Source organism: Heterocephalus glaber, unplaced genomic scaffold (genome assembly GCF_053883595.1).
Source record: "Heterocephalus glaber isolate CG9 unplaced genomic scaffold, H.glaber_assembly_v1.0 deba00000122, whole genome shotgun sequence".
NCBI lineage: Eukaryota > Metazoa > Chordata > Mammalia > Rodentia > Bathyergidae > Heterocephalus > Heterocephalus glaber.
In genome coordinates, this window is record NW_028258138.1 from 78,632,934 (window position 1) to 78,657,671 (window position 24,738).

Genomic DNA, 24,738 nt, shown 5'->3' on the forward strand with positions numbered 1-24,738 from the left:
TGGTGGTCAATGTCGGTCAATGTCGCGTCGTCATCCTCCGTCCTCCGTTCCCCTGACACTGTCTTGCTCCTGACAGAGTCCTCTCCAACTCCCTGCAGATGGGCTTTTCTCCTTCCTTGTTTATATCAGCAGTCACGGCAGGACGCCGAAGGCAGGAGCTTGTAAATGCTTTTTGGTACCGGGGATTGAACTCGGGACCTTGCGTTTGCCAGGCAGGCAATTTAGCCACTGAGCTAAATTCTCGGCCTTTGTAAATGTTTATCAAGTAAGTTAATAACCCATTAGACGCCGGGAGCGCGGGCGGCGAGGCCACCGCACCTGTATTGCGGCGCTCGGGCTGCGGAGCTGGCACCTCGCTTAGGCCGCCCGGGCTCCTTCTCCCCTCTCGCCGGCCTGCCCATGGCGCCCGAGACCCTCGCCCGGCGACCATGACCACTTCCCTGCGCTATAGGCAGAGCAGAGCGCCGCGGGCAGGGTGGCTGACCAGGTGCGAGCCGCTGCCCGGGGGAGGGGCGACGCCCACGACCCGCCGCCGGCCTCGGGCTGCCAGCTCCGGACGGGCCCCGCTGCGGTGCTGCGCACAGGAGAAAAAAGAAAGATCTTGTTGTTCTGGAAATGCCATCTATTCCACACCCTCTTCCTGATCTATGCTGTTCTCCATTTACGTCGGTGTTGTCAGCAGGGCTGTTTCCCCAAAGCAAATTCAAGGAAAAAACAGGTGATTAAAGTATACAGTGAAGATGAAACCAGCAGGGCTTTAGAGGTACCCAGTGACATAACTGTCCTAGATGTTTGTCAGCTGCTGATCCTGAAGAATCATTACATTGATGGCCACAGCTGGACACTTTTTTTTTTTTGGTACCGGGGATCGAACTCTGGTCCTTGCGCTTGCGCAGCAGGCAGTGAAACCACTGAGCTAAATGCCCGGCCTCTAGCTGGATGCTTTTTGAGCACCTGCCTCATCTAGGTGTAGAAAGAACAACAGAAGATCACGAGCTGGTTATTGAAGTGCTATCTAAATGGGGAATGGAAAAAGAAAATACACTATACTTTAGAAAAAATTATCCCAAATATGAATTCTTTAAAAGCCCAATGTATTTTTTTCCGGAGCACATGGTATCTTTTGCAACTGAAACCAATGGTAAAATATCCCCCAACAGATTTTGCAGATGTTTAAAAGTTCAAGTACAAATCCTGAAATACATGACTTCTTACATGCAAAAGAACAGGGAAAGAAGTCCTGGAAAAAAAAATTTATTTCCTTCTCAGATCTGGTTTATATTTTTCTACTAAGGGGACATAGAAGGAACCATGGCATTTGCAGTTTTTCAGCGAAGAAAGAATTGAACTCAGGGCCTTGAGGTTGCCAGGCAGGCGCTGTACCAATGCACTACATCCCTGGCTCCCAGGCCAGGGATTTAGCTCAGTGGTTCTGCTGCCTGCCTCGAAAGCACAAGGACCTGAGTTTGATCCCGAGTACGAAAAAAAAAAAGCATGTTTGTTTTGTTCTGGGTATTGAACCAGGGCCTTCCCACCAAGGTATATCCCCAGCCCTTTCTTCAATTTAACTTTAAGATAGGGTGTTGTTGTTACAGCTTGTGTCTAGATGTCCCCCCAAAGTATCATGCCGTCATAGGCGGCTTTTCAGGGGTGGCTGAAACTACAGTGTGTGATGCTGGGATTAAAGCTGTGCGATTACTAAATCAGTACACTGATTGGTTTGGTACCACCCTAATCCCGGTAGCCTAGATACAGTGTAAGGGACAGAAAAAGGCTTGTGTTCCCCCTTGCTTGTTTTGCTGTCTTCTGTGTGCCATGAACTGATTCTCCTCTGTGATGCTCCTCTGCCATGCCACCCTGCCTTGGAACCAGCCAACTATGGACTGAAACCCCTACAAACTGTGAGCTAAATAAACCTTTTCCTCTTGAACTTTGGGTGTTGGGTATTTTGTCTCAGCGAGGAGAGAGAAGTAACTAAGACACTCATTAAGTCACTAAGTTGCCCGCGATTGGTCAAATTTAATCAGGGTCCTGTTACCAATGGAGTAGCTGGCCCCAATTGGGGGGATCAAAAGAGGAGTTCTTTCCTGACCCTAATAATGAAGCTGAATCTGAGTGTCAATGGCTTAAGCTTTATTCAGTGCTAAAAGAAGGAGACTGGGAGCCCAGCTCACAGAGCAGTTTCTCCATGTGCTCAGGGTAGAGAGAGAGAGAGGGGTGAGGATGGGATTGCAGAGGAAAGGAACAGACACTTCTGCTTCTGGGATAGGTGGGGACTTTTTGGAGCTCAGCACCATCTGTTTATTCCTTTTATGCTTTGGAGTTTTGGCCATGCTGGCTGGTAGGGGTCTCAGTACGGAAATTAGACCATAATGAAGTTAGAAGTCATCTGTGGGTCACTTTGGCAGCCATCTCAGATCCACCCACCTGCAAAGGAACTTGCAGATTGCAGACATCCTGTGCTCAGAGATAAGCACAGTCAGAGGAGGGCAGAAAGCCAGCTTGCTCAGGTAGGAACTACAGTCCTTGGGTCAACAGCAGAACCTGGAAATTTAGAAATACAAAACTGTGCCAGGTGTGGCTGGATAAGTCTATTATCCCTGCCACTCAGGAGGCTGAGGCAGGAGGATCAGAAGTCTGATGCCAGCCTGGGCTACCTAACAAGTTCAAGGCCAGCCTGAAGTACATAGCAAGACCCTGTTTCAAAAAAATCAAAACTAGGGCCAGGGATTTAGCTCAGTGGCACCACACCTACCTCACAAGCACAAGGTCCTGAGTTCAATCCCTGATACTGGGGGAAAAAACCCTAAAATCAAACAAAACACAACCCAAGAAGTTTTGTGAATATATTACAGTAGTTTCAGGATAAAAGGCCTGGCGGGGTTGGGGGCAGGCTCCCCAGCACAACAGGCTCACCCACTGTCCCAAAACACAAGTCAAGGAGACAGCATCGGGGAGGAGGAGCTTAACCCCTGAGGTCACCCGGGGATGGAAAGACCAAGACCTCCTTCCCAGTGGCGGCAGGAGGGGCAAAGGCAGGGTTGGGGTTTGCACCCTGGAGTCCTGGCTGAGCTGAGGGCTGCTTGACATGTGTTAGGACAGGTCCTCTGAGGGACACCCGGGCGCCCAGATGACTGTTCTTGTCAGGGTGCCCTCTGCTGGCTCATGGGCTGGCAGAGCTGTGAGAATCTGTTGTGGAACCCTAGAAGGCTGCAGGGCCAGGGCCATGACTGGCAGCTTTGGGTGCCACTGCAGGAAGTGTGGAACAGGGTGTCATGAAAACTGTCCAGTGAGCGTCCCTGCAGGTCTTGAAAATGCCTTAGCAATTCCTACTTTGGTGTTCCCAGGCCTGAAGGGGATGAGGTAAATTAGGTAAGGCAGGGCTAATGAACCATGTCTTTGCACTGTTTAGACAGACTGTCCTTCTGGACCTATGCACACAGCTGAACAGAATCTGACCCAAAGTTTTTGTTTTTGTTTTTTTGGTACCAGGAATCAAACTTGGGACCTTGTGCTTGTGAGGCAGGCGGCAGAACCACTGAGCTAAATCCCCAGCCTGACCCAAAGTTTTTAGGTGATAAAAGAAATAGATAAGGGCTGCAGCCGGAAAAATGGCGGATGGAAAGGCCGGAGAGGAGAAGCCAGAGAAGCTGATATGAGCTGGAGCCACCGGAGGACCTGAAGAAGAAGCAGAAAAACCTGTGAAAACTAGGACTGTTTCTTCCAGTAATGGAGGGGAAAGTTCCAGTTGTAGCTCTGAGAAGCAATCAGCTCAAAAAGGAGCTGCAGACCTCCTAACAAAGCCTACAAAGATCTCCAAGTTTGGATTTGCCATAGGTAGTCAGACAACAAAGAAAGCATCAGCTATATCTATCAAACTTGGATCAAGTAAGCCTAAAGAAACTGTTCCAACTCTTGCTCCAAAAACCCTTTCAGTAGCAGCAGCTTTTAATGAAGATAAAGATAGTGAACCAGAGGAAATGCCTTCAGAAGCAAAGATGAGGATGAAGAATATTGGAAGGGATACAACAACATCAGCCAGACCAAACTCTTTCAATAAAGGAAACCATGAGTTTTCTGACAACCAGAAGCTATGGGAATGAAATATAAAAATCTCATCTTAGAAAGGTCCATGACCAAGACAATTAAATGATGTATTTTGAAGTGAGGTGTGGGTTGGGTATAAAGTTAAAAGGAACAGTTTCCTTTTTTAAAGAATGGTATAAGGGGTTGGGGATTTAGCTCAGTGGTGCTGCTGCCTGCCTCAAAAGTGCAAGATCAGCAGTTCGTTCCCCGGTACCAAAAAAAAAGACTAGTATAAGACTATCTTTGGAGCCGCTTTTTTTTTTTTTTTTAAGATTGAGTGGTACACTAATAAGTGAGAGTTTGAAATTAGAGGTAATTTATGTTTTATATACAGATTTCAAGACATTTGCTAATTTTGTAGTTTCATGTGATTAGTTTCCAAAGGTTCAAGATAATAAAAAAATCAGAAATGGTACCTTTAAAAAAATTGCTTATTTTTTTTAGACACAACTATTAGCACACTAAGAGGGAAGTAAAAAATTACTGTCTATTTAAAACTATAAGCAGTTACTCCTAAATTAACTCCCTCATTACCTAAAGTGACTGTCTGGCTCCCAGGAACAGCCTTATAGAGAAAGGGGGAGTATTGTATTGAAAGGAAAATGTTGCTGGATTATTGACTGAAAGTAAATTTTTTTTTTTTAGTTCTTTTATTGGTACATTTTAGGTATACAATTTGTTTACATTTATCATTGGGTGTTTGTACCTGTACATGATATATCTTGGTTCTTATTTTTTTTTCCCCATTACATGTGCACCCTTCACCCCCTCCGCCCTTCCCTATTTACATAGATTTCATTTCCATTTTTTTTTCTTTTCTCATAGTTTTTCCTTTCCCTCTTTTCCTTTCCCCCTCCTCTCCCTTCACTCCTTTGTCTTTGGACCTTTTTTCCTATTTCAAATTATCAATTACTCATTTTAATCATTTTAACCCTTGTTTACACTATCAGTTTCTCACACTAGTGAAACTTCAGTATTTACACATGTGTGTCCTATTTATTTCACTTAAGAGTATGGCCTCGATATGCATCCATTTAGCTATAAATGACTCTAGTTTTTCATTCTTTATGGCTGACTAGTACTCCATTTTATTAAAAAAACACATTTTCTTTATCCAGTTTCCAGTTGATGGGCACTAGGGCTGCTTCAAAGCTTTAGCTATTACAAACTGTGCCGCTATGAACATGGGTGCATATGTATCACTGTGGTATGATTCTTTTAATTCTTTTGGGAAGATACCCAGCAGGGGAATAGCTGGGTCAAATGGGACCTGTAGTCCTAGTTCTTTGAGGTATCTCCATCCTGACTTCCACAGTGGTTGCACCAGTCTGCACTCCCACCAGCAATGGAGAAGGGTTCCTTTCTCCCCACAACCCCACCAGCATTTGTTATTTGTTGATTTCCTGATAGCAGCCATTCTTTGTGGGGTGAGGTGGAATCTCAGTGTTGTTTTCATCTGCATCTCTTGGATGACCTGTGATGTTGAACATTTTTTCATATATTTGTTTGCTGCTTTTACTTCCTTGTCTGAGAAATGTCTGTTCATTTCAGATGCCCATTTTTGAATTGGGTCTTTGAATTTGGGGGGTCTGATTTTTTTTCAATTCTTTATATATTCTAGATAGTAATCCTTTATCTGAGGTACAGCTGCTAAATTTTTTTTCCCATATTGTAGGTTGTCTGTTAGCTCTGTTGGTGGTTTCTTTTGCAGTGCAGAAGCTTTTTAATAAGATGAGATCCCAGTTGTTGATTCTTTCTGCTAGTTCCCGTGCTGCTGAGGTTTTGTTCATGAAGTCTTTTCCTATGCCAATGTCTTCAAGAGTTTTACCTAACTTATCTTCCAGCAAGTTTAGTGTTTCTGTCTTAATATTTATATCTTTAATCCACTTCAATCTTAGTTTAGTGCATGGTGATAGGTATGGGTCTAGTTTCAATCTTTGGCAGGTTGAAATCCAGTTTTTCCAACACCATTTATTAAATTGGCTATCTTTCCTCCAATGATGGTGGTTGGCTCCTTTGTCAAAGATGAGGTGGCTGAGCATGTCTGGAGTTGTTTCTGCATCTTCTACTCTATTCCACTGATCCTCAGGTCTGTTCCTTTGCCAGTACCATGCTGATTCTATCACAGTAGTTTTGTAGTATAGTTTCAAGTTGGAGATTGTGATACCTCCAGCCATGTCTCTGTTGCTTAGAATTGCTTTAGCTATTCTAAGTCTCTTATGGTTCCAAATGAATTTTTGGATTGCTTTCTCTAGTTCTGTGAAGTATATTGTTGGAATTTCAATTAGCATTGCATTGAATCTATATAGTAGTTTTGGAAGTATGGCCATTTTCACTATATTGGTTCTTCCTACCCAGGAGCAAGGGATGTCTTTCCATTTTCTTGTATCCTCTTCGATCTCTCTTTTCAGAGTGCTGTAGTTTTCAGTGTAGAGGTCTTTTGCTTCCTGTTAGATTGATTCCTAGATATTTCATTTTTTTGGATGCTATTGTAAAAGGAATTGTTTCCCTAATTTCTCTCTCAGTGAGTCTGTTATTTGTGTACAAGAAGGCTATTGTTTTTTGAGTGTTGACCTTGTATCCAGCTACTCTACTGAATCTGTCAATTAAGTCTAGAAGTCTTTTGGTGGAGTTTTTTGGGTCTTCTATGTAAAGTACCATATCATCAGCAAATAATGACAGTTTCACTTCTTCCTTTCCCATCCTTATTCCTTTTATTTCTTTCTCTTTTCTAGTTGCTGTGGCTAATGTTTCCAGAACTGTATTGAACAGGAGCAGTGATAGTGGGCATCCTTGTCTTGTTCCTGATTTTAGCATGAAAGTTTTCAGTTTTTGACCATTTAGTATGATGTTGGCTGTTGGTTTTTCATAGATAGCCTTAATCAGGTTAAGATAAAGACCTTCTGTTCCAATTTTATGTAGGGTTTTTATCATGAATGGGTGCTGGATTTTGTTGAATGCTTTTTCTGCATCTATTGAGATGATCATATGGTTTTTGTCCTTGATTCTGTTAATATGGTGTATTACACTTATTGATTTTCGAATGTTGAACCATCTTTGCATCCCTGGGATAAATCTGACTTGATCAGGGAGTATGATCTTCTTGATGACCCTCTTGTATTCCGTTTGCCAGTACCTTGTTGAGGATTTTTGCATCTGTGTTCATTAGGGAGATTGGCCTGTAGTTCTCTTTTTGGGTTGGGTCTTTCCCTGGTTTTGGAATCAAAGTAACACTTGCTTCCAGGAATGAATTTGGAAGTATTGCTTCCCTTTCAATTTCCTTGATGAGTTTAAAGAGTAATGGCACCTGCCTCGCAAGCGCAAGGTCCCAAGTTCAATCCCCAGTACCAAAAAAAAAAAAAAGAGTAATGGCGTTAGTTCTTCTTTAAATGTCTTGTAAAATTCAGCCATGAAGGGCCAGGAATTTAGCTCAGTGGTTTCACCGCTTGCTGTGCAAGCTCAAGGACCCGAGTTTGATCCCCAGTACCAAAAAAAAAAAAAAACAAAACAAAAAAAAGAAATTCAGCAGTGAAGCCATCTGGACCTGGGCTTTTCTTTGTTGGTAAATATTTTATTACATTTTTAATTTCACTCATTGTAATTGGGGTATTTAGAATTTCTATATCTTCTTTATTTAACTTTGGCAATTTGTATGTATCTAGGAATCTGCCCATTTCTTCTGTGTTTTCCATTTTATTGGAGTAGATGTTCTTGAAGTAGATATTGATGATCCTCTGGATTTCTGTTGGATCTGTTGTGACTTCACTTAATTGCATGTATTTGTGCCTTTTCTTTCCTTTTTTTGATAAGGTTAGCTAAAGGTTTATCAATTTTGTTTATTCTTTCAAAAAACCAACTCTTTGATTCATTGATTTTTTTGTATTGTTCTCTTAGTCTCCATTGCATTGATTTCTGCCCTAATATTTATAATTTCCTCTCTTGTATGAGCTTTGGATTCGTTATGCTCTTCTTTTTCTAGGAGCTTGAGGTTCTGCATTAGGTTATTTATCTGAGTTTTCTCTGTTTTCCTAATATGGGCATTCACTGCTATGAATTTCCCACGTAGAACTGCTTTCATTGTGTTCCATAGATTCCTGTATGTTGTACTGGCATTTTCATTTACTTATAGAAACTATTTAAATTCTTCTTTAATTACTTCTGTGACCCATTGGTTGTTCAGGAGGGTGTTATTCAGTTTCAATGTGTTTGTTGGGGTTTTGCGGTTTCTTATGTTATTGATCTCCAATTTTATTACACTACGGTCTGATAATATACAGGGAGTAACTTCAATTCTTTTACATTTACTTAGATATGTCCTATGAGCTAGCATGTGGTCTATTCTGGAGAATGACCTGTGTGCAGCCAAAAAGAATGTGTATTCCGAATTTGTGGGGTGGAACACCCTGTAAACATCTTTGATCACAATTTTGTGTGTGTGTGTGGTACCGGGCATCGAACTCGGGTCCTTGTGCTTGCGCAGCAGGTGGCGAAACCACTGAGCTAAATCCCCAGCTCCCAGTCTCTGTAAACATCTATTAAGTCCATTTGTTCAATAGCTTGGTTCAGTTCTAGAATTTCCTTGTTAACTTTTTGTCTAAATGATCTGTCTATTTGTGTTAGTGGGGTACTGAGGTCCCCCACTACAATTGTGTTAGTGTTTATTTGGTTTTTCGTGTCTATTAATATTTGTTTTGTATAGTAGGGGGCATTCATATTTGGTGCATATATATTTAGCATTGTCATCTCTTCCTCTTGGATTGTTCCCTTCACAAGGATGTAGTGACCATCTTTGTCTCTCTTAATTAGTTTTGGTTTGAAATCTACTTTGTCTCCAAATAAGATTGCTACCCCTGCTTTCTTCTGGGTTCCTGTGGCGTGGAGAAATTTTTTCCATCCTTTTACTTTCAGTCTATGAGTTTGTTTTTGAGTTAGGTGTGTTTCTTGTATACAGCATATTGTTGCATTTTCCTTTTTAATCTATTCTGCCAGTCTACTTCTTTTGATTGGTGAATTGAGGCCATTAACATTGAAGGTTATAAATGATAGATATTGATTTATCCTTGTCATGATGTTTTACTTTTGTTGGCTCTTTTATTTCTTATTTTTTCCCCTCTTTCCCTTTAGTGTCTTACCTTGCCTGCTGGCTCCCCTCTGTTGGGCCTCATGGAGTTGTGACCTTCATTGCTTTTTTCTAGGATATTGTTTAGAATTGCTTGTAGTGCTGGTTTGGTGTTCATGAATTTTCTCAGGTGTTCTTTGTCATGGAAGCATCTAATTTCCCCATCGATTTTGAAAGATAATTTTGCAGGATACAACAGTCTAGGTTGGAAGTTATTTTCTTTTAGGGCTTGAAATACTTCACTCCAGGCTCTCCTTGATTTGAGGGTTTGTGTTGAGAAGTCTGATGTGATTCTGATGGGCTTTCCTTTGTAGGTGATTTGTTTCTTTTCTCTAAGTGCTTGTAAGATTTTGTTTTTCTGTTGGGTTTCTGGGATCTTGACTATTATATGTCTAGATGTAGATTTTTTTTTATCATGGCTAGTTGGAGTTCTATATGCCTCACTTATCTGTATGTCTAATTCTCTACCTCTGTCTGGGAAGTTTACCACTATTACTTCTGTGAACAGTTTTTTTATGTCAATTGGGCTTTCTCCTGTTTTTTCATGGACTCCTATCAGTCTTATGTTATTCTTCTTTGCATCGTCTAGCAGTTATTGGATTGATTTCTCGTGGTCCCTTACTATTTTTAAGAAATCTCTGTTTTCATGGTCTCTAACTGTGATCCTGTCTTCTATATCTGATATTCTATCTTCAGATTCCCTTAATCTGCTGTGGATACTTTCAATGGAGTTTTTGATCTCCTGAATATCTGTTTGAATCTGTTTCATGGATTCCATTTCTTTCTTATGTTGGGTATTCATGGCTTCCAGCATGTTTCTGAGCTCACCTATTTTATCTGTTTCTGTTCTAGATCCTCTAATCATGTCTTTCACTCTGCTCACCATCTCTGCAGATATCTGGGAGATTATTTCTGCTTTGAATTTTTCTAGAGCCTCATCCATCTGTTTTGTTAGTTCCTGTGCTATCCGTTCAGGGTATCCAGGTGGTTGGTTATGGGACTTTTCCATCTCATTTCCCCCAGGATTTACCCTTGGTGGGGTGGAAGTCTGAGTTTGTGCCTTGCTTAAATGTCTTCTCATTTTTGTTTTTGTTACCGTCCTTGGTTTAACTCCTGGGTTGATAGTTTGAAACTACTTATTGTAGGTATCTTTGTTGCTTGTAATTAGAACCCTTATGAAATGATTGCTTCTCAGAGGTGTCTTCCAGATATAGCTGGTCTTTAAGTTTTATGTCTCTAATGACTCTAAGGCTATCTCATTTTCCTTATTATTTCCTTATCTCATTGACTAAATCAATACCCACACCTTAGCCCAAGTGATACAATCAGCAACACCACTGCATCAAGTACATCTTTGAAAATGACATTTTGTGGTAGTTATTAATCTATCACCTTTAGCTGTGTGAATTAAATCAAGATCGAGGACCAACCCAATATATAGTGAATAAACTCTTCAATATAACAACTTTACCCTTTGGGATGGGGAGTTAGAAGGGGTTGGGGAGGGAGGGACAGATGGGAAGAAGGATAGGGGAAGGTTAGCAGTGTGGCCAGAGGACACAGGTGAGAAGGAAAAAGAGAATAATAGGAAAATAAAGAAGAATTCCAACTGAGGACCAAAACAGGGACAAAAAGGGAAGATGAACAATGTGGGAGAGCAAGAGAGTGAGTGTAAGAGAGAGAGAAAGGAAAGAGAAAAGAAAGAAGAGAAGAAAAAAAAGGAGAGAAAAACAAATATTTGCAAAGAGTAGGGAAAAAAATTAAAGATAAGAGGAACAAAAGAAAGGAAAGAGAAAAAACCAAAATAATAAAACTAATTTTGAGAATAAAAAATAAACATGAAGATGAAGGGCCTCTTTCAGGGTATATCTCTGTCACAAAAGACAACATGGGTTGCAGTGTGCAGATATAAGTCAATGAGTCTCAGTAAGCTAGTCACAGACCCATGAGATTCAGGCAGATTTCTGGCTGCAAGTCCCAAGTTGAGCTCCCTGTCCTCCCATAGGGTTGAACTCTGCAGAGCTGTATTGCAGGTTCCAGCTGCCCTTCCCTTGAAGATAGTCCTGGTCCTGATGGGAGGTGAAAATGACTCCAACTTACCCAGTACAGTGGTCTGGTGGTCCGGTATCCTCTGCGTCTTTGTAGTGTGGAACCAGGTGGCTGTACAGAGGAGTGGGGGTGGGGTGGGGGTCCAGTGGATTGCTGCCGGGGCGCGGGCTGATTCAGCGCGTTTAGCCCGACTAGAGACGTTGCTATGGCGCCCCCAGACCTGCCTGTCTGCAGCGGGCTGATTCGGCGCGTTTGTGAAAGTAAATTTAGATAAAAGTAAAATAATTTTTTTCCTTATGGACACTTGTTTTGTTATCATATTATTAGGTGTTTCATTGCTATCAGATACGTTGTATCAGATACAGATGCTTAGCTCTTTTACTAAAAATAATTTTTAAAAAAATTTCTATATGAAGTACCACATTTGAAATAGCCCATTTCAATTTAATGGGCTCGTCTACCTTCATTAGTCTTCAAAGAACAGCCATTTGCTACCACAGTAAATCAGTATTTTGAATGTGCTTCTCTTGGTTTTATTTATTAGCTAGTTCTTGTAAGCATTTCCACCAGAACTTGAGGCAAATCATAAGGAAGCTATTTCTTGTAAAATACACACCACCACCAAAAATTTAAGTTTACATACTGCTTAAGTATTTGGCTGGTTTTTATTTTTTAAAAGGTATAAACACCGAAAAAAAAATTTTAACATTGTAGAAGATGGAAGACAATAAGATGCATTTTCTGTAATTTTGTCTACACATTTACATTACTAAGTTGTTAAATCCAATTTGAATTGAACTCACTACAGGATTTCTTATTAGAACAATTATATGGCTTATTTTAAGTGTATACATACTGCCCAGTGGCCTGGGCATATTGTAGGTACTGAAAATGAAAGACAATGCATCTTCAAACACATTTTATGGAATTGTTCATCACATATACTGTTAGATTTGTGTACGGTAGGGTGTTTTGTTTTGTATTTTTATATTGTATATGGACTTTTTTAATGTGATAGTTAAACACATCTTTGAAAGCATAGTCACAAGACAAAAGAAAAACAATACAGTGATTTCCTTCAGAATTCCTACAACGTTAAATTTGGAGGCAGCTTCAGACTATTTTATTGGTGGTAGTTTCTTGCTGATCTTTTTTAATAGTAACTCCAGAGAAGAAACTTGCGCATATGCCTACCTAATACGTTGTTCTTTTACATTAAAGTTTAGATTAAGTCCCAAGTAAAACAATGGAAATGTATATAGAACTATTAGTTCTTACATGATTTAATTATGCCAAGATACATGAATTTAACTTTAACTTTACTTCTATGTAGGCAAACTATTCATTTTTGTCCATTTTACTGTTTGTTAAAATAACATCCCTCTCCTACATACTCTTTTCTTGACCCAAATGAAATACTAATCTAAGGTCAAGATGAGAGAAATGACTGAGATGAATGTCTTTACTAAATTAACCAATAAATTTTGTCAAACCAAAAAAAAGAGAGATAGATATAAAAATAAAGGCAGGGGACGGGGATTTAGATCAGTGGTGGCGTGCCTGCCTCAAAAGTGCAAGGTCTTCTGAATTTTTATATATACCTTGTGTTTTCTAATCCTGCTAAATTCAAATACAAGTTCTAGGGGCTCCTAGAGATTTCTTAGTATTTTCTCCGTAAGATGATCATTTCATCTACACATAAAGATTTTGCTTCTACCTTGCCAATCCTATCCTAATTGTGTCATTTTATTGCCAGACTATTTTGATTTGGGCCTATCTTTCAAAGTTTAATGGACAGATGAAGAGTAGGCATATCTGCCCTTGTTCCCCACCTTAAGGAGAAAGCATTGTATCTTCTCCATTCATATAAGGCATTCTCGCTGGAAGTATGGAGTACATGTCTTTAATCTGTTGAGAAGATTCTGTTCTACTTCTAGTCTCCTGATAGCTTTTACCATGAACAGCTGTGGAATTTAGTCCAATACTTTTTCTCCAACTAGTGACAGGATCATATGGCCTTTTCCTTCCCTCTGTTAAAATGATGACTTTTGGGGGTGGATCTTCCAATGCTGAACCAACACTGCCATCCCTATAATAAAACCACTTTCTACATCCTGCCAGACCTGACTTCTAATAGTTTGTTTTGTTAAATAAATTTCTATCTATGTTCATACTTTTTTCTTCTATTATCTTTATCCAGTTTTAGAATTAGCACAATGTTGATTTCCTAAAATGAGGGGAGAAGTGTTCTTTCTTTCTTCTGCTTTAAATGTTTGATATAATTTATCAGTTAAAATGTTTATGAGCCTGCTGTTGTCATATAGGTAGGTTTTCAAGCTAGGAATATACTTTCTTTAAAGGTGCTATTCAAATTTTATGTTTCCTCCAGAGTTAGTTTCATTAATTTGTCTTCCAGGTACTTCTTAGAAGTTGTCAAATTTATTTCAAAACAGATTTTTGTAATATGCTTTCTAGATCCTTTTAAATTCTGTAAAATCTGTGGTAATGTCTCCTAGGTCTTGATATTTTAATTTTAAAAATGTATAATTGATATTGTGTAATAGGAAGTAAAGGTCTAAAGGAGGACAGGAAGTGGGAGGGGTAGGGGAAAGAAGGGAAAAGAAAAAATATGAGGAAAAAAAAAAGAAAAAATATGAGAAAAGGAAAAAAATGGAAACAAAATATTTGCAAATAGGGAAGGGTGGAGGGGGTGAAGGAAGGGCAGGAGAAGGGGAAAAAAATAAGAACCAAGATACTCATGTAGTGGTACAAGATCCCAGTGATGTATGTAAATGTATTTTATACCGAAAATGTACCAATAAACTTAATGGGGGGGGGAGTGCAAGGTCTTGAGACCCCAGTACTGGAAAAAAAAAAAATGAAGGCAGAAGCCAGGCATAGTGGTGCACACCTGTAACCCCAGCACTCTGGGAGGCTGAAGCAGGAGGACCTGAAATTCCAGCCCAGCCTGGACAATTTAGTAGGACTTTGTCTCAAAATAAAGATTAAAAAGGAGTCAAGGATATAGCTCAGTGAGAAGGCCTGGGTTTAATCCTTAGTACTGTCCAAAAAAACAAAAACAGGAAGAAGGAGGAGGGGGAGGAGGAGGAGGAAGAAAGTGGAAAAGATGGAAATCTTTATCCTGCTATCAGTTACCATTGGGCAGAGGGCGGAGTGGCACACCTGTATAATCCCAGCACTCAGGAGGCTGAGCCAGGAGGATTGCCACAGGTTAAGGGCCAGCCTGGACTACATAGTGAGACTCTGTATCAAAAAAACAAACAAAATGTTATTCACTGAGCATCAGCAGACTCAGCCTCTAAGTCCCTATTCTAAACACAGAAATAATAAGCTCCATTTTTCCTGTGCTCTCCCTGCCCAGTCAACACAGAGAGAGCCTCAACCTACAGGTGCTGAGGTCTCTTCACACACAGGCAGGTTGTCCTGCAGTAGCAGACCCCAACCAGACATCTGACTTGATTGACACCATCTGCCGGGAAACAGCTTCCTACCCCCAGGTTGAGGGCTCCCCCTTCTCCCACACCTCCTTGCAGGCTTGCCCCTCCACCTCTTCATTGATATCCTTGCTGATATCCTTTATATCAGCCAGCAAATTTGGGCATTGTAGGGCATGCCTATAATCCCAGCCCTCAGGAGGCTGAGGCAGGAGGATCACAAGTCCAAAGCCAGTCTGGGCTCCACAGTGAGTTCAAGGACAGCCTAGACTACATAGTGAGACTCTATCTCAAAAAACTAAAAAAGAAAAAAATATATATATACATATAAAATATACATATACATATAAAATATATATGTATATATACACACACATATATATATCTTGAATTTAAAGCATTAGTACTATGTTATTAAAGGAAAATATTACAACAATTTAAAGATCCTGGTTTGTCTAGAATCAGGCAATATTTCACTCCATAAAATAGAATCAAGTGAGCCGGGTATGGTGGCTATTTATAAATAAATAAATAGAATTGAGTGTTCCAATGAGCCAGAGGAGGTTGGTTTTACAGACAGAAGAGCCAGAGAAAGCTGTGACAAAAGAGCAAAGCAGATTGGTCATTTCAAAGTTGCAGTGCTTGCAAAGCAGGGCAGAACAATAGAAAAATAACTGCTTGGCTAGTATCCAATCAGTTGAATCCTACTGTTGAAGGATTAAGGGAAGAGGGAATGTCCTCATAGCAGCTGAAAGAGGCCTCCCTGGGCAGCTGGCTGCTGTCTCTTTAGAGCTGGTTTTTCTGGAAGGATCTGCACAGTGGAGTTTGAGCCTGGAACTGCATAACAGTGTCACAAGGGACTCCATCCTGATCCTTAGTGTTCTGTGTCTAATACAGTGACCTCCTAGAATTCTTATTTAACAGTTTAAACCCAAACTAGAGTGGGTGTGGTGGCACATATCTATAATCCCAGCACTCAGGAGGCAGAGGCAGAAGGATGGAGTTGGAGGCCAGCCAGGGCTATATAGGGAGACCTTATCTCAAACACACATGCACTCACATGTACACACACAAAATAAAAACAGATTTCTACACCTGTGCCATGAAAAGACCTAGACTCAAGCTTTACCCCACTGCCATGGAGATGCCAGTGCTGAGCTGTGTCCTTTAAATCACATTGCCTGCTCCAAGGACAAGGAGTCAGCTCCATGAAGAAGGCAGGTTTCAGGTCTCAAAAAGGACAAGCAACAGGAACCTGCAGCACCAGGTTAGACCAGAAAGCAAGAAACCACCCAAAGACTTCAGAGGCCAAGACCTGGAGATAAGGTACAACTTGAAGGGGCTCTCATGGACCAAAAAGGGCAACGTGTTAAATGTTTTGGTTTTTGGGGGGCAGGTTTTGGTACCAGGGATCGAACTCTGGTCTTTGCGCTTGCAAGGCAGGTGGTGGAATCACTGAGCTAAATTCCCTGCCCTAAGTGTTTTTAGTTTGTTGTTTTGTTCTGTTTAATTTTTGAAACATGGTCTACTAAGTTGATCAGGTTGGCCTCAATCTTGCAATCCTCCTGACTCAGCCTTCTGAGTGCTGGGATTCTTGGCTTGTGCCTCTACGCCTGTATCCTCCTCCAGCTGTAGGCATTTTGTCCTCAGGGATAAATAAAACTGGGCCTGTTGGCACAGGTCTAAAATTCCAGTTACTGAGGAGGCTGAGGCAGGAAGATCCCCAGTTTAAGGCCAGCCTGAGCAACTTACCAATACCTTGTCCCAATAATAATCATCATCATTAATAATAATAATGGGGTGGAGATGTGGCTCAGTATACAGTGCTTGCCTAGATGCACAAGTCCCTGGGTTTGACCCCCAGCACTGCAAAAAAAAAAAAAAAAAGATAAAGCAGAGCAGGGTAGAAACTCAGCTAGTAAAGTGGTCCTTTAAGTGGTCAGTAGGAGATTAGGGCAAGATAACTATTGTTAAACCAAAGCTCTGGAGATGGCTCAATCCTCGGAACAAAAGAATGTGTGGAGCCCTACAGATTCTAGCCAGAAAAAGGACTGGGCCCTGGGACAAGCTCTCAGCTTTTAGCAGGAAGGTGGGAGAGCAGTTGGAAAATGCCCACCAGACCAGAACAGAATGTGTTCTTTGTAACACAGATCTGGGGAGGAAGGCAGACCCTGCTTGGGCACAGGCTGGGCAAAAGCAGGGAGCCAGGTAGCCGTGGGCACGGCTAAGTTGCTGTGCCTCTGGTTGGAGAGGGAAACTGTGTGGTGTCATGGGATGTGGCGGGGTCCTGAGTGAAGTAAGGGGTCGAGTCCACTAAGAGAAGTGTTGCTGTTGTTGTTGGGTAGCTATTAACTGATCTGCCCCTATCTTCTCTCCTCTCTTCCCTCTCACTGCTGTAATTAAATTGAGGTGACCTCAGAATTTTTTAAAAATGAAAACAAGTTACCTTTTACTCCTATTTCACACTAAATACAGAGATCAACTTTTTGCAAGGGAGGGGTTACTGGTGATTGAACCCAGGGATAAACTGTTAAATTGAACCCACTTGCTAAATTTCCCAGGCTGGGCTCTAACTTTAGCTCCTCCTGCCTCAGTCTCCAAGAATGCTGGCATTACAGGCATATGCCACCATGCACAGCTACAAAAATAAATTTTTTTAAATGTTGCCCTGGGCTACATAGCAGCTTCCAGGCAAGCCTATACTAGAGCCTGTCTCAAGAAACCAAAAAAATAAAACAAAAAAAACCTTAGCCAGGCATGATGGCAGACACCTAAAATCCCAGCACTCCAGGAAGCTGAGGCAAAAAGATAACTTAGCCTAGGCAATTTAATGATTTAGCAAGGCACTATCTCAAAAAAAAAAGAATCTTGAGAGACATACCTATAACCCCAGCTACTGGGAAGGCTGGAGCAGGAGCATCAGAAATCCCAAACCTGCCTGGGTAATTTGATGAGACCCTGTCTCAAAGTAAGTAAACCTCAGCATGGTGCAACACACCTATAATCCCAGCACTTGGGAGGCTGAGGCAGGAAGGTCTCAAGTTTGAGACCAGCCTGGGCTACACAGCAAGTTCCAAGCCAGAGCAAGATTCTGTCGAGAGAGAGAGAGAGAGAGAGAGAGAGAGAAAGGGCTGGGGGTATAGTTTAGTGTGCCCTAATTTCAGTCCTAGGTACCACAAAATAAGTAAATAAACCACTTCGGGTAAAAAAGAATGGGCCAGGGATTTAGTTCAGTGGTTCCAGCACCTGCCTCGCAAGCGCAAGGTCCTGAGTTCAATCCCCGGTACCAAAAAAAACAAAAGATTCCAGATAAATTATAGACCTAAGTATAAATGAAATTACACCAAAACTTTCTAGAAGGAAAATATAGGAATAGGGCGGGGGATTTAGCTCAGTGGTTTCGCCGCCTGCTGTGCAAGCACAAGGACCCAAGTTCGATCCCCGGTACCAAAAAAAAAAAAAAAAAGAAAATATAAGAACATATCTTTGTTTTTCTTTTGGTCCTGTGGATTGAACTGAGGGCCACACATGCGCTAAGCACTCTCCACCACTGAACTACAGCCACACCACTAGAGAGCAGCTTTTGGACCCCAGTGTAGGCAAAGTTTTTTTTCTTTGTGATCATTTTATTTATTTGTTTTGTGGTGCTAGGATGAAACCCTGGGCCTTGATCATGCTAGGCCAGCACTCTACCACTGACCAGTCCCAGTCAGCAAGCTGTCTTCCTGTTGACACAGAGTTCAAACAAACTACTTCTGTTTTTCAGAATGCACTTTCAGAGAGTGAAAGGAAGCCGGAGAATGAGGGACCCGAGTGCAGGTGCGCGCACGTGTGTGTGTGTGTGTGTGTGTGTGTGTGTGTGTGTGGTCTCTGCCTGGACAGCTGCACACCTGCTGCCCAGCTGGAGGAGATTTCCTGCAGCCAAGGAGAAGGCTGGGCCCAGGACACCAGAAATCACTACCCCAGCGTGTATTCAATCAGAAAGAAATGTGGAGAGGGTAATCAGCTTCATTAATCAGGGATATGAAAATCAGAACCAAAATTAACTCTGCTGCAAGAAGCCAGACACAGAAGACAAGAACGTCACACTTTGTATGACACCATTTATAGACCGCTAGGGACAGAGCCTCAGCAGCTGCCTGGGGAGAAGGAAATCAAGGGGACTTTCTGGGGTGACACAGTCTACATTGTATTTTTTTAAATAGCACAACACTGGGCTGGGGATTTAGCTCAGTGGTGCCACTGCCTGCCTCCAAGCACAGGATGCTTAGTTTGATCCCCACTACCAAAAATAATAACAATAATAATAATAATAATAATAATAATAATAATAATAATAATAAAATAGCACAACATTTATTGGTACATTTTAGGCATACATAATGCTAACACTCATCATAGGGAATTTGCACCTGCACACAGTACCTCCCCCCTTTTTCTCCCATTCCCTCCTCAACCCCCTCCCCTCCCTATGTACAAAAGCTGTTTCCATTCTTTTCTTTTCTTTTCTTTTTTTTTCTTCCTTTCTCCCTTCCTCCTTCCTCTTCCCCTTCCCATTTGAACATTTTCTTCTCATTTCCCAATATGTATTATACATCTCAGTCCTTATTTCCACTTTCAGTTTCTCACACCAGAGAAACAATGCGGTATTTAAACATATGAGTCTGATTTATTTCACTTAAGAGTATGGTCTCAAGGGCCATCCATTTAGCTATAAATATTTTAAGCTCATCCTTCTTTATGGCAGAGTAGTACTCCATTGTGTTTAAAAAAACATATCTTGGGTGGGGGATTTAGCTCAGTGGTTCTGCCACCTGCCTCACAAGCACAAGGTCCCAAGTTCAATCCCCAGTACCAAAAAAAAAAAAAAAAACCAACAAAAGCTTTTTAAAATGATGAGGTCCCAGTTATTGATTCTTTTTAGTATTTCCCATGCAATCTGGGTTTTGTTCATAAAATCTTTCTCTACGCCTATGTCCTCAAGCATTCTTCCAGCTGATTTAGTATTTCTCTCTAATAGCTTTTAATATTCTGCTCTTGTGTTAAATTTCTGGGGTCTTGACTATTATATGCCTTGGTGTAGGTTTTTTTTTTTATGGTGGCTAATATGAGTTCTATATGCGTCGTCACTTATCTGTATGTCAAATTCTCTCCCCCTGCCCCAGGAAGTTTTCTGCCATAACTTCTGTGAACATGTTTTTTATGTCATTTGTGCTATCTCCTGCTTTTTCATTGACTCTGATCAACCTTATGCTATTGTTCTTTGCATCATCTAGCAGCTGCTGGATTGATTTTTCATGGTCCCTTGCTATTTTTAAGAAAGCTTTTTTTTTCATAATCACTAACTGAAATCCTGCCTTCTATATCTGATATTCTTTCCTCACATTGGCTTTTTCTGCTGTGTATATATTCAATGGATCTTTTGGGGGGAGGTACTGGAGATTGAACAAAGGACCTTGAGCTTGTGAGGCAGGTGGCGGAACTACTGAGCTAAATCCCCAATCCTCAATGGAATTTTTTTGGGGGGGTACTGGGGGAATTTTTAATCTCCTGGATATCTTTTTGAATCTGTTTTATGGATTCCATTTCTTTCCTATGTTGAGTGTTCATGTTCCCATCATTTTCCTAAGCTCCTCTCTTTTTTTATCTGTATCTCCTCTAGAATCATTAAGCATGTCTTTCATTATGATCATCACTGTAGTTATCTGTGAAACTATTTCTGCTTTGATTTATTCTAGAACCTCATTCATCTGCTTTTTTACTTCTGCTGTTATCACTTCAGAGAGTCCAGGTGGGTGGCTTTCAGATTGTTCTACCTCATTGCCCCCTGGATTTGCCTTTGGTGAGATGAAAGTTAGGGGTTGCATCTCACTTAAATGTCTTATCATTTTCTTTAGACTTCCATTCCTGTGTTGATGCTTATAAATTACTTATGGCAGATAGCTTTATTACTAGTATTTAGAACTTTTTGGAAATGACTACTTCTCAGAGATGTCTTCCGCATGTAGCTGGCTTTTGGGTTTTGAGTCTATTCTAAGATCCTACATCTTCCATTTATTGGGGATAAGAAGTTGGTGCTTATGGACCAGGGATTTAGCTCAGTGGCACTGCACCTGCCTCAAAAGTGTAAGGTCCTGAGTTTAATCCCTAGTACAAAAAAAAGTTGCTGCTTATTTGGCATAGTCCCAGGTTCTTTGGCACTGGCCTATCATACTGTTTATGACCCTTAGGCAATCTCTTGGCATACCAGGAAGAACAACTGATTAGAACAATTATGTCACCTTGGCTAAAGTAGTGCAATCAGCAATTACAGTAGCATCAAACACACCCTAGAAAATGACAGAGTATGGTAACTTTTTTTTTTTGGTACTGGGGATTGAACTCAGGACCTTGTGCTTGCGAGGCAGGCACCAGAACCACTGAGTTAAATCCCCGGTCCTTCAGGCTGACTTTTAACTCACTATGTACCCCAGGCTGCCCTCAAACTCACAGTTATCCTCTTGCTTCAGCATCCCAAGTGCTGGGATTATAGGCATATGCTACAACACCCTGCTAAACTGTGGTAACTATTAATATGCTACTTTTAACTGTATGAACTACGTTTGTGGTTATATAACAAAATCTGAAACAAACTAGAAAATTGTGTACAGTAAATATGCCCTCAGTATGGTGATTTTCCCTCAGGGGAGAAAATTTAAAAGGATTAAGGGAAAAATAGAGAAATAGAAGAAGAAGAGATTAGAAGCAAGGCTGGAGGACAAAGGAAGATTATGAGAACTTTGGGAAACTGGTGAAGAAGACAGAAGGGAAAGAAAGAAGGAAGAAATAAAAATAAGAACAGAACAACAACAAAAAAACTAGAAACAATGTTCACGCTATTATAAAAAGAACAAAATAATCAAGAAAAAAGAAAAAAACGTCCATTTCTGGGTATATCTCTTCTGTCACTGGTAGACAGAGTGGGCCAACAGAGCCCACATCTGAGTTGATTAATCTCAGCAAGCCAACTGTAAATTTACAGTGGGGTAGTAGATATCCTGGCGAACCTGCATCTTTAGTTCACTGAAGTTTAGGCTGGTTTTTGGCTGTGAGGCTGGAACCTGATTTGTTCAGCTTACAACCCTGTGCCACCTGCAAGTTTGAAATCAGTTCTGGCTCACCCTGACACTGGGATCCACTAGATGGAGCCAACCCACAGCTGCTCTGAGTTCCAAGATCAGTTGGTCTCTCTTCAAAATGGCTACCAGTCAATTGCCCTCTCCTAGGGGATGTCTGAACCCATATAACTCACCAGCCATCACAGTCCATTGCATCTACTGCTCTGCTGCAAAGGTGCATTTCTCCAAGGAGGCTTCTGGGGTCACCAGTAGTCACCTTGTATCTTCAGGTTCAAGCCATCCCTACCACACAGCAAGTCAGGGCTCAAGGAGAAAGCACCACTTGCCACCTCCTTCTTCTGTGTTGAGGTCTCTCTCTTCACTCTCCTTATTGCCTTCAATTCTTGCTTCAGATCCTTTCTGGGTCCTGAGGACCTGCTTCCCTCCTTCTCTTCCTCATGTTGCAATATTCCAGCATCTGGACAGCAAATCTCAGAGAGGCTGTTTCTCTACTGTTCATCACTCTGCCATCTTCCTGGAAGTCTCTAGTTTGTTGAGGTTTCAGTCCATAGTCAGCTGCCTCCAAGGCAGGGTGGCATGGCAGAGGGGCATCACAGAAAAGAAACAGTCCATAACACAAAGAAGATGGCCAAAGCAGCCAAAAGTATGTAATTCTAAGAAGACTGCAACTCTTGCAACCCAAAGTCCCCAAAACTATGGATCCATATCTACATTCTTTTGATTAAATTTAGTCTCTTTTCCTTGCAGACCCCATCATACCCAAGATTCCTCAGGAATACTTGAAGTCCATAAATTGGCTTCCCTGAGAAACTATGAGCAAGAATGCTATCTTAAGATAAAGAGTATGTTGACAGAATCCAACAAATCCAACGAAGATTGCCACAAGTTCAAGGCCAGCCTGAACTACATAGTAAAACTGGCTATTAAAAAAAAAATGTAGAGAGAGTGGTTAGAGGGTCTGTGGACTCTGAAGCCCAAGGGACAGGCCTGAGGCATCACATTGACTGCATGGCCAGCCCTCTAATTCTGTCCTGTTTTTCCAGCAGGTGTCTGGAGGCTGCACTGCAGTGTGTCAGGCAAGGCCTGGTCACCAACCCTCCTGGATGCAGGCCACTCACCAAGCTCCTGGAGTGGTCTTACACGGATGGCCATCCTGCTCTCCAATGAAAGGCCAGCTTCGAACATAAGCCCAAAGGGAGAAGTCTGCAAGATGAGTTTACTGATGTCACAGGAAATGGTAGCTTGGTTATAGGCATGGAAGCTCAGACAGCAGGAGGAATTGTGGGAAGAAGAAGGGAAACAGAAAGATCCTCTTAAGCCCAAAAGGACCTCACTGCAGAGCCCACTTCCTAGTCAATAAAAAGCAACTCCTATTCCACTTCCTCAGCCTCTCTGGCTTTCTTTGCTTTCCTTTTATTTTTGTTTTGTTTTCTGAGACAGGGTCTCACCATGTACTTCATACTAGCCTTGAACTCACTATGTAGCCTAGGCTGCCCTTCAACTCCGCCTCCCAAGTGCTAGGGTTACAGGCGAGTGCCACAATGCCCTGCACTCTCTGGCTTTCTTTTCCATCACTTGAAGCTCATCTCGGCCAGAAGGAAGCCTGTTGTTCCCCCATTTGTCTTTGGAAGAGCTGGAACACCAGGGAAACAGGCTGTAAGATCATCGTCCAGGAGACATTCCTCAGTGTCCTGATCCCTGGCTTCATCCTAGTTCAGCTGAATGTTGCTCTGGGGTTTTTATTGCCTCCTTTGCAGGCCATAGGACTGGCCCAAGAATGAGCAATAGCTGCTCTATAAACATGAAACATGGACAACATTTTCCAGATTTAGCTGGGCACTTATGTCCTTAACAGCCCACACACAGCTCACCCTTGTGAGCTGTTGGTACTTGATGCATTCTTGGAAAATAAATAAATGCTTGGATTTTTTAAAAAGTAAAATTTTTTTTTAAACTGGGCTCACACCTATAATATGGAAGAGTACCCTGGGGTGGGCACTTTTTCCCTGGGGTTTCCACCCCCTCAAAAGAAGCATAAATATTCTCCTGGTACAGGAAATAAGGTTCTCTCTCTCTCTCTCTCTCTCTCTCTCTCTCTCTCTCTCTCTCTCTCTCTCTCTCTCTCTCTCTCCATATTCTCTTTAAAAAGTTTTTTTAAAGCTGCGTGTGGTGGTGCATGCCTGTAACCCAGCACTAGGGAGGCTGAGGCGGGAGGATTGCTGCGAGTTTGAGGCCAGCCTGGGCTACATAGTGAGTTCAGGGCCAGCCTGAAAGGGAGACCCTACCTCAAAAAACCAAAAAAAGAATTTTCTTTTTATTCATTTTCTTTGACCTTTTAATTTCTGCCTAATAAAATGTTTCCTATGCCTCTTACTGACTAGTCTTGAAAATTATTTTTCCTCAACAAGAGTGAGTGAATCTACAGATTTACTTTAATGGTAAGGTGGGTAAGGTGCCATATCTCAGCTTCAGAAGCTCCCTCAGACCTTATCTAGAACATCCTTGTATAGTACTCTATTATAAACCTATGAATTCCAAAGACTTCCACTCTGCAAAAAATAGTACTGTTAATTAGGTAACTGTTATGGCTTGTGTCTAGATGTTCCCTCAAAGCCTCATGTGGTCATAAGTGGGGCTTTTCAGAGGTGGCTGGATCTGGGGTGTGTGAAGCTGGGATTAAGTGTGTGATGCTGGGATTAAGGGCATGTAATTACTAAATTAGTCCACCCATTGGTTTGGCATAATTGGGTGTGCATAATGAGAAAGCCCACCCTGGGTGTGGGTGGCACCACCCAAAGGTCAAGTAGCCTGGAAGGGATAAAAGGGAGAGGCAGGCTGCCTCTGCCTGCTAGTCCCTGCTCATTGCTCTGCTGCCTTCTGCCTACCATGGACTGTTTCTCCTCTGCCATGC

At 41.6% G+C, this 24,738-nt stretch overlaps 2 pseudogenes; both read left to right on the forward strand.

Annotated features, from left to right (window-relative positions):
• The first annotated feature begins 3,611 nt into the window (after positions 1-3,611).
• LOC106009717 (PEST proteolytic signal-containing nuclear protein-like) lies at positions 3,612-4,149 on the forward strand (annotated as a pseudogene).
• An 18,841-nt stretch (positions 4,150-22,990) lies between these two features.
• Positions 22,991-23,187, forward strand: LOC101726672 (large ribosomal subunit protein mL52 pseudogene; annotated as a pseudogene).
• Positions 23,188-24,738: the final 1,551 nt, after the last annotated feature.